Raw genomic sequence first — 16,317 nt, 5'->3', positions numbered from 1 at the left:
GGGGGCTACCCATTTCCTTGATTTTTCCAGCTTTTAGGGACCCCCTGCATTCCTTGGCTTGTGGCCTCCTTCAGCTACAAAGCCAGCATCAGTAAGCCAAGTCCTTCTCACATCACGTCATTCTGACAGTTCTTCTGTGGTCACATCCCTCTGCGCTTTCTCTTCTGCCTCCCTCTTCCAGTTTTAAGGGCCCTTGTGATTAAACTGGGCTCACCTGGAAAACACAGACTATTCTCACTATCTGAAAGCCAGCCGATTAGCAACCTGAATTCCATCTTCAACCTAATTCCCTTTTGCCATATAACTTGGCATATTCACACATTTGGGATTAGGATGTGGATAGGTTGGGGGGAGTCATTAACGTGCCCACCACACAAACCAAAAGCCCAGAGAGGCTAAGTAATTTGCCCGTGGTTATATAGCTATACATAGTCTGGTTATATAGCCAGACTCCAAATGCAGGCTGTTTGGCTGCAGTGCCCATGCTGTTAACCACTGCAGCACTGTGCTTCCCTATCTCAGCAACCCTACAGTGAGGTGGGTGTGATTATGATTATGATGTGTATTTTACAGATGAAGACACTATGACTCTCAGGGATGACGTGGCTTGCCTGAAATCCAAGTGGCTGGTGGAAAGCAGAGGTGAGTAAGACGCAGCTAAGAGATGCACCCAAAACAAAAGAAAGAAACTGGCTGATGGGAGGCTGTGACTATCATCCTTAAACCAAGATTTCATAGATTTCTGTTCAACTGACAGCACCTCTCCAGACATTCTCTAGCGCCAGGCTCACTCCCTCATTTCTTCCAGGCCACTTCTCAAATGTCACTATGACCGCTCCACCCAGAATAGCTGCTCTCATCCCCCTCTATCCTCTTGTCTCACTTTAATTCTCTTATTGCTTGACACACATATAACTTTTTTTTTTTTTGCGGTACGCGGGCCTCTCACTGTTGTGGTCTCTCCCGCTGTGGAGCACAGGCTCTGGACGCGCAGGCCCAGCAGCCATGGCTCACGGGCCCAGCCGCGCCGCGGCCTGTGGGATCCTCCCGGACCGGAGCACGAACCCGTGTCCCCTGCATCGGCAGGCGGACTCTCAACCACTGCGCCACCAGGGAAGCCCACATATAACTTTTTGTTTATTTATGGCTTCCGTGCTAGAATGAATGCTTAGTGACAGCAGGCGCTGTCTGTTTCGTGCACTGCTGTCCTCCTTGGCACATAGTGGGGCCCTCAATACATTTTTTATTAATATAAATAAATGCATGCATGTATGAACGATGCCAATCTCAACAGCCTCATGGATGGACTTTAGAATAAACAAATGTTACTAACTTACATTTTAGATATTGGGGTTCTTGATAATATTTCAGTTGAACAAAAAGCTTTCGCAGAGATGAAGGTTGGACACCGTAGGATTCTCCATGGTTTTTACCCTTGAGTGGTCATCAGAATTATAAGGGAGTTTGTTCAAAATGCCAACACCCTGTGCCTACTCTCAGAGATTCTGTGGAGTAGGCTGGCCATCAGTATTTTTTAAAGCTCTTCGGGTGTCACTAATGTACCTCCACAATTGAGATTTCCAGCCCTGCACCTCCTAAAACAGAACCTCTGTGATAATGGTTCTCAACGTTGGCAGGTTTGGAAGGTACAGATGCTGGAGGCCCAACCCCAGAGATTTTGATGTAATTAGACTGGGGTGAGGCCTGGGCATCAGATTCTTTATTTCAGTTATTATACTTTTCAGCTCCAGAATTTCTATTTAGTTCCTCTTTTATCACATCTCTCTCTTTTTTTTGGCCACACCACGCAGCTTGTGGGATCTTAGTTCCCCAACCAGGGATCGAACCCCGGCCCACGGCAGTGAAAGCATGGAGTCTTAACAACTGGACCGCGAGGGAACTCCCCATGTCTCTTTTGATAGAATATTGATATTCACATTTTGTTCATACACTGTTTTTCTGAGTTCTGTTGGTTCTTTGTCCATGGTTTCCTTCAGTCCTTTGAGCAATTTTTTTTTTTTTTTTTTGCGGTATGCGGGCCACTCACTGTTGTGGCCTCTCCCGTTGCGGAGCACAGGCTCCGGACACGCAGGCTCAGCGGCCATGGCTCACGGGCCTAGCCGCTCCGCAGCATGTGGGATCTTCCTGGACTGGGGCACGAACACGTGTCCCCTGCATCAGCAGGCGGACTCTCAACCACTGCGCCACCAGGGAAGCCCCCTTTGAGCATTTTTAAGACAGTTGGTTTCAAGTCTTTGACTCACCCGTTCAATGTCAGGACATTCTCAGGGATAGTTTCTGTCAATTAATTTTGTTTCTTTGACTGGACCACACTTTCCTGTTTCTTTGGATGCTTTGTGATTGTTTTTTTCTGAGATTGGACATTTGAATATTGTAATATGGTAACTGAAAATCAGATTCTCCCCCTTCCCCAGGAGTTGCTGATCTAGATTGATGAAGGCTGCAGTCATCCATTTGCTTAGTGATTTTTCCCAAACTATTTTACATGGGCTGTATTTCACGTCGTATGTAGTCGCTGAAGTCTGTTCCTTCAGCTCATGTTCAACTAGTACCTTGACAGAGATTTCTTGGCACACCTGGAACTTAAAACAAAACATACTTCTCAGGCTTTGCAGATGGGCTCTGTGTTGTGGAGGCTGTTTGCAGCTCTGCTTTAGCCCATACTCCCTGCTTGCACTGAGCCATCTTTTTTTTTTTAATAAATAAATTTATTTATTTATCTATCTATCTATCTATTTATTTATTTTTGGCTGTGTTGGGTCTTCGTTGCTGCGCCTGGGCTACTCTTCGTAGTGGTGCATGGGCTTCTCATTGTGGTGGCTTCTCTTTCTGTGGTGCATGGGCTCTAGGCATGCAGGCTCAGCAGTTGTGGCACGTGGGCTCAGCAGTTGTGGTGCACGGGCTTAGTTGCTCTGCAGCATGTGGGATCTTCCTGGACCAGGGCTCGAACCCGTGTCCCCTGCATTGGTAGGCGGGTCCTTAACCACTGCACCACCAAGAGAAGTCCACTGAGCCATTTTTAAGTTGCCTTTTTTTTTTTTTGATTCAGCATTCAGTTGGTTGCTGTAAACCTTGATGGTTTTCCAAAGTTCTTACAAAGTTGATTCTGACAGTATCTGCTTGTTTTCTCAGTGTTTCTATGGAGGAGCTTGGAGCCCCTTGTCTCAGCAGCAGTTTGGGGTGCTAATAACAGAAATACTATACACTGGGTGGCTTATAAACAACAGAAATTTATCCCTCACAGTTCTTGGAAGTCCAAGATCAGGGTGCCAGTGTGGTCAGGTTCTGGTGAAAGTCCTCTTCTGGGTTGCAGACTGCCGACTTCTCGGCTTCTCAGTTGTATCCTCACATGGCAGAAAGCAGAAAGAGGAAGCAAGCTCTCTCATGACTCATAAGGGCACATCCCACTGATGAGAGCTCCACTCTCATGATTGCATCTAATCCTAATTACCTCCCAAAGATCTCACCTCTTAATACCATCATATGTTGGGAGAGAGGAGTAAGGTTTCAACATGTGAATTTGGGGAGGACACAAACATTCAGCCCCTAACACGCTCCAACATTTTGTTTTTTTAAAAGCTTCCCTGGTCACCACTGTAAAGCAATTATACTCCAATAAAGATGTTAAAAAAAAAAAAAAAACCTTCCCTGGTGATTCTAATGGGTAGGCAAGGTTGATATCCACTACTCTGGGAGCAAAACCTTGGCATCACTGCTTTCAGCAAGCTCCTTAGGTGACTCTGATGCAGCCATTCTGAGCTTTGGGATCCTGAAGATTAAATAAACCCTGGGACTGAGCTCAGGAAGTCTACCGTCTCTCATTTTCCTCCCGTTCCTGGAAGCCAGACAGGATGAAGAGATCAACCTTTGTGGGCGTGGCTCTCTATCCACGGACTACAGCACATGGTGCCATGGAGACACCTAGTGGTGAGTTGCTGCACTGAGGGTTATGGAGACAAGTGGCTCCTTGCTCCCATTTGTTTCACCGAAGAATCAGAACCGAGATAAAGAAAGGAGCCCTGGATGCACCAGATTCCTGCCTCCAAAGTGTGACAGTTGAGTTGAAGTTTTCCAGCAATAGATCTCTGTTGGGACTCAGCATATGGGTCACCTGCACCGGAGCTAGCATCCCCTGAAATCTCTAAGATTTCCAGTTACATAAGTTACAAGCTTTTAAGTAAATGCAGCTGAGAGGGTGAAGGCTTCCCAGTTCAGCTGAACTCCAGGGTTTACCCCCTCACAGACATGAGGTCCTTGAAGAGTAAGTAGTTCTGGGATGACCAAGAGATTTCTTCCTCTCTCAACAGGTGTGGTCATGGACAAGTCTCAGCTTCCTGGGATGGTGAAGACAGTTACCTGCCTCAATTCTTATTATTGCTATGGAAGATAAATGCAATGTATTACTTAGTAAAAGAATAAAAATAAAATAATAAATGTGTAGTTTGATCCTGTTTTTGTTTAAAACTATGTATATATCTTTACACCAATACATATATTTATCTTTATGTAAGTTTGTATGGGTGTGTATGTATATTTATGTATATCTGCATGAAGTGCTGTCTAAAACAATGTTCACCAAACAGGTAGTGAGGTTGGAGGTGATTTTTGCTCTCCTCTCTGTACTTCTCTAACTTGTTTATTATGTGCATGTACTATGTTTTTTTGGCCTCACCACTCGGCATGTGGGATCTTAGTTCCCCGATCAGGGATCAATCCCACACCCCCTACGTTGGAAGCGCAGAGTCTTAACCACTGGACTGTAAGGGAAGTCCCCCTGCTTGTACAATTTTTACAATAGAAAACTGAACTTTTGGGGTTCTTTGTGCAGCTACAGCAGTGGCTCCAGGAAAGATGGAGGCCGGGGCAGGTTTCCAGTCTGTGGCTCTGAGCAGCAGCGCTGGAGCCTCAGGAGGGGCGGGCGCGGAGGCTGCCCTGGGCCCAGGTGGGACTCCGGGGCCTCTGGTACGAATGGGCCCGGCACCAGGTCAAGGAATGTACCTCTCCCCAATGCCCGGAGAGGCCTATCCAAGACCAGGTATGCTACCAGGCAGCCGAACGACACCTTAGGGACCTTCCATGGGACCCCCTGGCTATGAGGGGAGCCTTTCAGTCCGACCTGGCCTGGCCCAGTCAGGGATGGACCAGTCCCGCAGGAGACCTGTTCCTCAGCAGATCCAGCAAGTCCAGCAGAAGGCGGTCCAGAATCGGAACCACAGTGCAAAGAAAAAGAAGATGGCTGACAAAATTCTACCTCAAAGTATTCATGAACTGGTACCAGAATCCCAGGCCTATATGGATCTCTTGGCTTTTGAAAGGAAACTGGACCAGACTATCATGAGGGAATGGCTAGATATCCAGGAGGCCTTGAAACATCCCATCAAGTCAGCCTTGTCTAGATATGATGCCACCTAACAAAAGAGGAAGTTCTCTTCTTTTTTTAAGTCCTTGGTGCTCGAACTGGACAAGGACCTGTACGGGCCAGACAACCATCTGGTAGAATGGTACAGGACCGCCACTACCCAGGAGACAGATGGCTTCGAAGTGAAGTGGCCAGGAGATGTGAATGTACGGGGTACTGTCCTGCTGATGTTGGATTACCAGCCTCCTCAGTTTAAATTAGACCCTCCTCTGGCTCAGCTGCTGGGCATCCACACCCAGACCCGTCCACTGATCATTCAAGCACTGTGGCAATATATTAAGACGCATAAGCTCCAGGACCCACCTGAACGGGAGTTTGTCATCTGTGACAAGTACCTCCAGCTGATCTTTGAGTCTCAACGTATGAAACTTTTCTGAGATCCCCCAGCGGCTCCATGCCTTGCTTATGCCACCAGAGCTCATCATCATTAATCATATCCTTAGTGTTGACCCGAATGATCAGAAAAAGACAGCTTGTTATGACATTGATGTGGAAGTGGTTGATACCTTGAAGACCCAGATGAATTCTTTTCTGCTGTCTACTGCCAGCCAGCAGGAGATTGCTACTGTAGACAACAAGATCCATGAGACAATAGAAACTATCAATCAGCTGAAGACCCAGCAAGAGTTCATTCTGAGCTTTGCCAGAGACCCTCAGGGTTTCATCAATGACTGACTTCAGTCCCAGTGCTGGAACCTCAAGACCATGACTGATGTGGTGGGTAACCCAGAGGAAGAGCGCTGAGCTGAGTTCTACTTCCAAGCACAGGAGGCCGTGTGCCAATACTTCTACTCCAAGGTGCAGCAGAGACGACAAGAATTAGAGCAAGCCCTGGGAATCCGAAATACACAGGGCTTCTCCCACAGCCCTGATTTGGCTGCACCGATTTCTTTATTTGGGCCCTGTGCTGCCTGCCTCATAGCACCTGCCTTGGTCTTGCTTGGGGCCTTCCAGGGGATGCTGTTGGCTCTAAGACAACACCAGAATGAAGAGGGTCTCACATGATACCTGTTACCTTCTTCTCCCACTCCATCCCTTCCTACCCGCAGCTTCCCTTTGCCCCACAAAGTTCCCATGTGCCTGTACCCTCCCCTGGTCTGCATAGGACCTCTAGATAGGATTAGAGAGAGAACCCGTAGTGGTAATCAGTGCATTGAATGGATTGGGCCTAAGGCCAAGTGGTCTTCAGGGGGACCAGCTACACTGATCCTGCCCTTCAGAGACCCAGGAGTTGGGAGCTTTGGCCCCTTCTCCAAAACTCAAGCCTGGGGGCTCTCTATAAGCTAGTTGATCTTGGCTTTCCTGATACAGAATCCAGTTTCCTTCCTTCCCTCCACAGGTTTGGAGCATACTCTCCCTTCACTTGTTGCCCTCTAGCACTAAAGGACTCCTGGTTCTTGGGCTCCACCGAGCCCCAGGTCAGTCCGCGGCCCTCTGGATTGGTCTGCTGACTCAGTGCTTCACTTACTCCCTCGTAGGGGGTCCACATCAGTACTGGAGTTTGTTCTCTTAGTATTGCTCCCTCTCACCACACTCCCTATAGCTGCTTTTTAGGATTCCCTCCTACCTGTCCTAACCCAGGGCATTTGAGTGGGGGAATCTTGCCTTTCCCTGTCAGAGCCCCAAGGGCCCTCACCTTGGGTACTGTCATTGCCAGCGGAGGCTGTTCCTTCCTGCTGTTGCTTGGAGGTGTGACTCATCCATTCATTCCACCACCCTGCCTCCCCCATCCTTTCAAGGAGAAACAGGCCTAAAATCAAACGGGTAAAATCCCTGGGCCATTTCTGTCTTCCTGTCCCTGTCTTCCCAGTTGACACCCACTGGTGACTTCCAGGGCACTGAGGAGTGAAACGCCTATAGGGCTGGAGAATAGCTCTGAGTTGGGTTTGTGACTCTTCCCTCTCCCTGCCTCACAGGACTGTGACTCCCCAGCCCCTGCCCTCAAAGCTTCAGACCCCGCAGGTAGCAGCAGGACCTTGTGATCTTGGCCCCTTGCAACTGAGATGGTTTTGCATCTTTCCAGGAGAGCCTCAAATTCTTCTTCCAGGTTGTATCACCCCTGAGTTAGCATAGCCCGGGCTTGCAGACTCAACACAGCAGGGTGGGAGACGGCTGGGCACAGAGGGGGAATCCCGTTCAGCACGGGCTCTAGACCCACAGAACTGACAAAGCCCCTGCTTCCCCACCCCCTCCTCAGGCTTCTGCGAGCACATCCTCCAGCCCCGTATCCCTGCCTGTTCCACACGGGGGACAGCAGAACTTTCTCCCTGTCTCTTCCGCTTCATGTCATTATCCCACTCCTCCCTTGAAAGGTTCTCCCCACAGTGACACTGGACAACCTCTGTCCCTGGGGCTGGAACCATGAGAAAGAGGCTCAGCACTCCTACACAGTGTCCCTGAAGATAACTGTTTTTTATTAACTGAACTATTATGTTTTCCTCATGGACCAGATTTTTTTTTGTACTGCCCCCTTATCGATGTCACCCAGTTTTTGTTTATTTTTTGCGGTACGCGGGCCTCTCACTGTTGTGTCTTAGTCACCGTGATGTTTTAGAAGGGATTTAAAGCTGCACTTCGGCCGGAGTAAGGTCTCAGCAAGCCTGAGTTGAGGAAGGGATGAAAGAATAAATGATGCAATAATCAGCACCTGGTAAATGGTTGATGACGGCGAATCAAATGAGATGATGCATGTGAAACTGGTATGTAATCTGTGAATAGTGAGAGTTGTATCTGAGCTGGATAGGATTTAATCCACTGGCGCCATCTGCTGGAAAGAAGTTAGCACAACAGGACCATTTCTCTTTCAGTGAGGCATGAAGAGACACTGGCTTCTGGAAATGCAGGCAACGGGCTGAGCAAAAAGGGAATACATTTCAGCAAAGTCTAACACGTGCCAGATACCATAAGATTTACAGCATTACTTCTCTTTGTCCTCATTGTAACCATAAGAGGCATATGCTATCATTATTTCATCTTTAGAGATGAAAAATTTGAGGCTTATTGAGGCTTATAGAGAATGTATAATATCTAAGGCCACATAGCTTGTGGGTATTTGGGATAAAACTCAAAACCCAGTTCCATCTGACTTCAGAGCCTGTTGTGGGTTAGGTTCCCCAGGAATAAAACTCCGTGGAGGTATGCATGCAGGAAGATTATTACAGAGTGCTTTCAGGATCATACGTGGAAAGGAAAAATCAAACTGCATGCAGCCTCAGCAGAGGCCTTAGTTGATGCCAAGGGGTAAGGATGGAGCTAGGATGGCATGGAGGCAGGACTTTGGGACTCCCATTTCATCCAGTCATTGGATGTAGAACTTGGACTAGGTTGCTTTCTTCAACCAAGGGCAAATCCTCAAGAGGGACTCGATTGAGGGCTGTCAGCAGCCTATGCTAGCAGCAGCTGGGGGAATATAAGTGCCTCAGTCCTGGAGTGGGGGGTCTGGGCAGCATGCCACAGTATCCACTACAGAACCCATGTACTTGTCCCATCTGCACTGCTGCTCAAATAGGGGGGACAGCTGACAGGTAGACAAGGTCAATGTCATGGGTAGTGGGAGGGGGGATTTAAAGAGTGAAAATGGTTCTGCCCACCATCCACTCAGTGAACCTGTGACCCAGGCCATATCTGCCATCCAACTGCAATAACTGATGTATTTTGACCAATTCATACAGAAATAATATATAGATTATTTTATGGTTTCAAGCTGTTAACAAAGAAGTAAAATGCCATGTTCAACTAACTGGGCAAGTGGTTGGTGATGGCTTCCTTGACCTCCTCAAATTAGAAATGGAAGAATCGAGGGCCACAAGTTGACAAATGCATTAGAGCAATTGATTTAAAAATCATTTTATGGCAAATTAAATTGTTTAAAAACATTCCGCTCCCTCTCCCACACCACCTCCATAGGAAGAGTGGAATTTGATGTTGGGGGACACTGGCCTTGGTCGTGTATGTATATACTTCCCCACCCACTGACCTTAGGCTTGGCCACGTGACTTTTTTTTCCCAATGGGATGTTAGCAGTCATTGACACAAGCAGAGGCTTGAAATGTGCTTGCGTGGTTGGCCTTGCCCTCTAGTGCTTCTGCTATGCAGGAGAACATGCCCTGGCTGCTAGATCAGCCAGACTGCAGATTTACTTTACATGAAAGTAAATGATTGTTGTTTTATATCACTGAGTATTTTTTTATTGGAGTATAATTGCTTTACGATGTTGTGTTAGTTTCTGCTGTACGATGAAGTGAATCAGTTATATGTATACATATATCCCCTCCCTCTTGGACCTCCCTCCCCCCTCCCAGAGCCCATCCCACCCATCTAGGTCATCACAGAGCACCGAGCTGAGCTCCCTGTGCTATACAGCAGGTTCCCACTAGCTATCTATTTTATACATGGTAGTGTATTTATGTCAAACCTAGTCTCCCCATTCATCCCACCCTCCCCTTCCCTCGCTGTATCCACATGTCCATTCTCTACGTCTGTGTCTCTATTCCTGCCCTGCAAATAGGTTCATCAGTACCATTTTTCTAGATTCCACATATATGCATTAATATACGATATTTGTTTTTCTCTTTCTGACTTACTTCACTCTGTATGACAGACTCTAGGTCCATCAACATCTCTACAACTGACCCAATTTCATTCTTTTTTATGGCTGAGTAATATTCCATTATATATATATACCACATCTTCTTGCAGCACTATTTACAATGGGCAGGACATGGAAGAAACCTAAATGTCCATCAACAGATGAATGGGTATATCACCGAGCTTTGAGGTGGCTTGTTAGGCAGCCTTAGATAATTGATGCACATTTACAAAGTTGTGGAGGATAACACACATGGATATATCAATAATAATTTTGACTGTGTATGATTTTTCTTTAAAAACTGTCATTAGACCTTAGTCTCCATATAGGATATGACTCCTGAGCTTAAACATGGAAAAAATGGGCCAGGCATTATTCTGAGCATCTGTGGCAGAGCCCACTAAATGTCCCCTAAGAAACATCTTCACATTTATTTCTTCTACAAAGAAATAAGAAACTCCAGGGACCCCAAACTATCAGGAAACAGGGCTATAATATTTGTGCAGTCCCCAAAAAGGTGACACTAGTATCTATTAAATTTGGCCATGAGGATACTGGACAAGGAAGGGTGTCCCCAAGGGAAGAGCCAGGGGTCATGGAGGTCAAAGTACAGGTACACTCCTCCTAGAAAGCAGGACCAACTCATCTGCCACAGAAGGGTGTCTGTCCAATTCCTGGACTTTTTTTATAGGTCATCTCCCTTGTGCCTAGGCACTTAGCTCCCCAAATAAAATTAAAACCTTCCCAACCTTCCTTATAGCCAAGTATGGCTATGTAACTGAGTTCTGTCCAACAAGGTGTAAATCAGGTAATCACATAGCAGATTCTAGAACCTTCATTAAGAGACCACTGGGTTGCACCCAATATCTCCACCTTTTCCCTCCTGGTCTCTTCTTTTTTCCTTCTGGTTTGGATGCAGATATAATGGTAGGAGTTGGAGCAGACATTTTGGACCCATGAAGTGAGCTTGGTCCAAATGAGCAATTAATGTAGGATGAAGCAACAAGACTAAAGGAGCCTAAGTTCCAGAAGACTTAATGGCACAAACCACCAAATCAACCCCATTGTTTCTACAAACAGTAACAATAAGATCTCTTTCCTTCTAATTAAATGTAAGGACTATGAACTGTCAATAGTTGGATGCTGTATCAGTTAGGGTTAGGTTATTTAAACCTAAGCTGTGCTGGAAAAGAGAGTCTGGGTTCCTGCATTATCAGTAGAAGTCCTCACTAATAATTAGGGCAATGCAAATTAAAAGTGCACTTTTAAATAGCATTTTTTTGGTTTGCTTATCATATCGGCAAACAATTAAGTCATTTCCTGTTCTGTGGGTAAGAGAACGGGATAGATATCTTCTATTTGCTCCTCCAGGTTGGCTTTCTATTCTTTCCACCTCCTCTGTGTCCCAGGAGGCAGGCCAGGATGGGCTAGATAAACAGACTCCTTGGCTGTCTGTCATCTGCTTGAGGTCAGCCCAGCAGGAGACCAGAGGGAAAACAGTGATTTGAGGCATTTATTCCCTTGACTCCTTCACTATAGGGCTAAATTGGCTTCACCCATCCCTTTCCACATGACTCTGCTAACTGTTCCCTCCTCTTGCTCGTTCAGGCCTAGCCTCACTGCTGTCAGTCTTGGGATACTACTCTATTCTTTGTCAGTAGTCCTTTTATTAAACTCTTTGAAATTCTCCTAATGAGTATGCCGTATTAGGATACAGAGAGAAAACTGACAGTTCCTTTGGAACTATTCATGAGCTATTCCACTTCTCTGTACCCACCCCAGAGAAACGCTTGCACATATGTACAAGGGGCAAGTACAGGGATATTGCTACACTTTTGTCTGCAGTAACAACAAATTAGAAGCAACTTAAATGTCTTCAAATAAGGAAATAGCTAAATAAACCATAGTACATCCATATTACGGCATATGAATGCAGCTGTTTAAAAAGGAGATGGAGGGACTTCTCTGGTGGCCCAGTGGTTAAGAATCCACCTGCCAAAGCAGGGGACACGGGTACGAGCCCTGGTCCAGGAAGATCCTACATGCCGCAGAGCAACTAAGCCCGTGTGCCACAACTACTGAGCTTGTGCTCTAGAGCCTGCGAGCCACAACTACTGAGCCCATGTGCCATGACTACTGAACCCATGTGCCATAACTACTGAAGCCCGCGCACCTAGAGCCCGTGCTCTGCAACAAGAGAAGCCACCGCAGTGAGAAGCCTGCACACCACAACGAAGAGTAGCCCCTGCTTGATGCAACTAGAGAAAGCCCGCGCATGGCAACGAAGACCCAACACAGTCAAAAAAAAAACAAATAAATAAATAAAAAGGAGATGGGTCTATTTGTATAGCATGGAAAGACTTCTAAGACATATTTTTGCATGAAGAAAGTAAAGTTCAGTATTACAATAAATTATATTAAAATGATTATACCTATTTCTATAGTTTTATGTACTCCATAAAACTACAGGAAATTTTTCACTGTCCCTCTCTATGGAAGGATTATACACCCTCACTGCAGTAGGTTTGGCTATATAATTTGCTTTGACCAAGGAAATGTGGGTGAAAGTGACATGAGACTTCCAAGCGGAAGATTTAAGAGGTTCCACCATTGTTTCTTTTCCCTCTGCCTTAAGATTAGCATAATCTACCTGCTTTTTCAACCTGTGTCCAGAGATACAGCTGAAGCCAACCCATGACAAACATGTAAGGATCAATAAATAAACCTTTGTTGTTGTAAGGCACTGAGATTTTGAAGATGTTTGTTATTGCAGCAAAACCTAACCTCCCTTGACTAATGCATGCTGCTATATAATTGATACTTGGTTACTTTCTGGGGAGGAGAACTGGTATTGAGGGTGGTGATCACAGGAGACTTTAGCTTTTATCTTTAATATTTTAGTTTTCTTACAGTGAAAATATATTCATGCATCACCAGGTAATAAAAATATATGATTTAAAATGAATACAGCAGGTGTTTACTTACTTAAAATTAAATGCTACAAAATATCATTCTTAAAATACACACACAAACACCCAAAAAATTAATGGTTCTTTTTGCCCAGCTGGCACTCTGAAGAAAGAGACTGGAGGAGGATAGTTCTGTGAACCTTCCAAGGCTAGAGGAAGTACTGGAGTGTGATGATGCCTTGCCACTTCCTCAACAGGTAGAAACTTGCAAAACCTAGACACACTGTGAAACTTATTTCTGATTCAGCTATCATGAAACTGAAACACAGATTTATATTTGTTTTCATTAATGATGCCTACCTTTCCAGTGACTTCATTTATGTGAGAGCCAAGGTGATTATGTGACCAAAATTCAATCCAGTGAGTTTGGAGAACTCTGGCCTCCTTGACACAGCCTACTCTTGTCTGGCAAAGTTAGTGAAGCTATTGGAGCTCTGTTTCTGATTACACCTATAGAACTCACTCCGTCAGGAGTTCAGCTTCTGTTTCATTAAAATGAAAGGCCAAAATTGGTTGGATGAGTATCAGTTGGATGAATATCAAAGTCCTCATGTGAATTGACATGTCATAGACTACCCCACAATTTGAACTTCTTATTCAAGCCAAACAACAACCTTGCTGTCTTTGAACTTTACCTTTGAGCCAAATGTCAGTGGCCAGACTCCCTGATCCAGTGCCCAGTCCCCAGCTTCATGTGGTCAGGAAGTTACGGTGGCAGCAGCAAGAGTAGCAAATGGGACCTCTCAACCACAGCTATGGTGACTTTGAAACCAAAGTCTCCCTGATTTCAGCAATCCCAGCTCTTCCAACGAGTTTGCAAGCACCTAATTCCCTATATTAAATCCTTTTCTGCTTAAAATACCTAGAGTGGTTTCTGATCCTGTCTCCTGCACAGAACTCTAACCAAACACAGGTTGGAGGATACTATTCAGAAAGTAGACCCAAACACAAAAAGGTAAAAAAGTAAGAGAGAGGGAGAAAAAAAATAAAATTAGAAAGTCATTCCAGGAGCTCAGATATCCAAATAATTAGAGTTCCAGAAAGTGAAAACATAGGAAACAGGGAGATGAAGGAAGGAAATCCTTGAAGAAATAATTCACAAAAATATTTCAGAACTGAAAGAAATGAGTTTTCAGATCGAAAGAGATCATTGAGGAACAATTAGACATTACATGTCTCTTGATCTAGTGAAATAGGAAATACACAGTCCCACCTATAAAACACTCCTGCCAAAAACTGAAATCTAATCAAGCCTCTAGATCTAACTACCAGTTTACAGGACATTCAAGGGACACTGTCACATTTTTAAAACACTACAAAGATCCAGTCAGCCAAATTCAGACTGTGAGAAACTCTATAGGAGAATTTATCCAGTTTCTTCAACAAATCAATCGCATTTTTTAATAAGAGGAGTAGGAGTAACTGTTACAGATTAAAAGAGACTTAAGAGGGCTTACCTAGTGGCGCAGTGGTTCAGAGTCTGCCTGCCGATGCAGGGGACACGGGTTCGTGCCGCGGTCCAGGAAGATCCCACATGCTGTGGAGCGGCTGGGCCTGTGAGCCATGGCCGCTGGGCCTGCACGTCCAGAGCCTGTGCTCCGCAACGGGAGAGGCCACAACAGTGAGAGGCCCGCGTACCGCAAAAAAAAAAAAAAAAAAAAAATTCAGAATATTAGGAACAAAAAGAAACATTGGGGGAGACAAACCAGGATCTTACATTACACATTTATGTAAGAATAGATGAAATCAAAAACAAACAAAATAAAATCCAAACTTGACAATACCCAATGCTGGCATGAATATGGAGCATCAGGAACTCTTTCACTGCTGGTGGAAATGCAAAATGGTGCAGCCACTTTGGAAAACAGCTTGGCAATTTCTCACAAAGCTAAACATAATCTTAACACATGATCTAGAAGTCATGCTCCCAGGTGTTTATCCAAATGAGTTGACAACTTGTGTCCACACAAAAACCTGCACACAGATGTGGATAGCAGCCTTATTCATAACTGTCAAAAGCTGAATCAAGATGTCTCTCAGGAGGTGTATCAGTTTCATAGGGCTGCTGTAGCAAAGTACTACCAACTGAGGGCTTAAACAACCAAATTTATTCTCTCACCGTTCTGGAGGCTAGAAGTCCGAAATCAAGGTATCAGCAGGGCCATGCTCCCTCTGAGATTTCGGGTAGAATCCTTTCTTGCTTATTGCTAGTTTCTGGTGGTGGTTACGGATCCTTAGCATTCCTTGGCTTATAGCTACATCACTCCAATCCCTGCTTCTGTCATCAAATGGTATTCCCCCCTGTGTGTGTCCATATGGCTGCTTCCTCTTTTTATAAGGACATCAGTTATATTGGATTAGGGCCCACCCTAATGACCTCATCATAACTGGATTGCATCTGCAAAGACTTTTTTCCAAATAGGGTTACATTCACAGGTACCAGAGATTAGGACTTCGACATATCTTTTTGGAGGACTTGGGCCAATCCATAACAGTAGGTGAATGGGCAAATGGCGGTACATTCATACCGTGGAATATTATTCAGTGATAAAAAGAAATGAGCTATCAAGCCATAAAAAGACATAGAGGAATCTTATATCATAGTGTTTAGTGAAAGAATCCAGTCGGTGGAGGCTACATACAGTATGATTCCAACTGTATGACATCTGGAAAAAGCAAAACTAAAAGAGAAGTGATTGCCAAGGGTTGAGGTGGGAGGAGAGGGTGAGAGTTGAATAGATGAAGCACAGGGGAGTTTTAGGACAGTGAAACTGTTCTGTATGATACTGTCATGGTAGGTACCTAATATCCATTTGTTGAAATCCTTAGACCTGTACAATAATAATGAACCCTAATGTAAACTATGGACTTTACTTTAAAATGTATCGATACTGGTTCATCAATTGTAACTAATGTACCACACTGATGTAAGATGTTAATAATAGGGGACATTGTGGGTGGGGAGAAATTGGGTATATGGGAGCTCTCTATACTACCTGGTTAATTTTTCTGTAAACCTAAAACTGCTCTAAAAAAATAAAGCCTATTAATTAAAAAAATTCATTATGGAATCTAAGGCTCCAGTATCACCAGTATCAAGGAAGTCTTTCCTGCTCTCCCACCATACTCTCAAGATGCGTTAGGTGCCCTTGCCTCAGACTCCCATAATACCCTGGCCATATATATTCCTATGGCTGCATATGCCACATTGTATTTTAATATCTCTTTGTGTCTCTGTTAGTTAATAGCTGTGGTTTGCCGACCCCTGGCCTAGAATGCAGAGGTGGTGAAAGCAGCTAATCTGTGCAACGTTAGCAGGC

General features: G+C 45.0%; 1 long non-coding RNA gene and 1 pseudogene across 2 annotated transcripts in view; both read left to right on the top strand.

The window, feature by feature from the left end:
* LOC308629147 overlaps positions 1-4,413 on the top strand; it is a 32,118-nt gene extending 27,705 nt beyond the window's left edge. The window contains exons 2-4 of the long non-coding RNA XR_014017632.1: positions 574-642; positions 3,868-3,948; positions 4,329-4,413. This is a non-coding gene — a long non-coding RNA (uncharacterized lncRNA). The remainder of the gene's footprint in view (positions 1-573; positions 643-3,867; positions 3,949-4,328) is intronic.
* Positions 4,414-4,872: 459 nt separating this feature from the next.
* On the top strand, positions 4,873-7,148 carry LOC308628981 (SWI/SNF-related matrix-associated actin-dependent regulator of chromatin subfamily D member 1-like; annotated as a pseudogene). Its single transcript has 2 exons — positions 4,873-6,238; positions 6,780-7,148. The product of its transcript is annotated as an SWI/SNF-related matrix-associated actin-dependent regulator of chromatin subfamily D member 1-like (transcript).
* The last annotated feature ends 9,169 nt before the right edge of the window (positions 7,149-16,317 follow it).

Source organism: Mesoplodon bidens, assembly GCF_964165515.1.
Source record: "Mesoplodon bidens genome assembly, chromosome: 15".
Taxonomy (NCBI): Eukaryota; Metazoa; Chordata; class Mammalia; order Artiodactyla; family Ziphiidae; genus Mesoplodon; species Mesoplodon bidens.
Note: the sequence above shows the minus strand (reverse complement) of the source record. Positions and strands in the feature narration are given on the sequence as shown.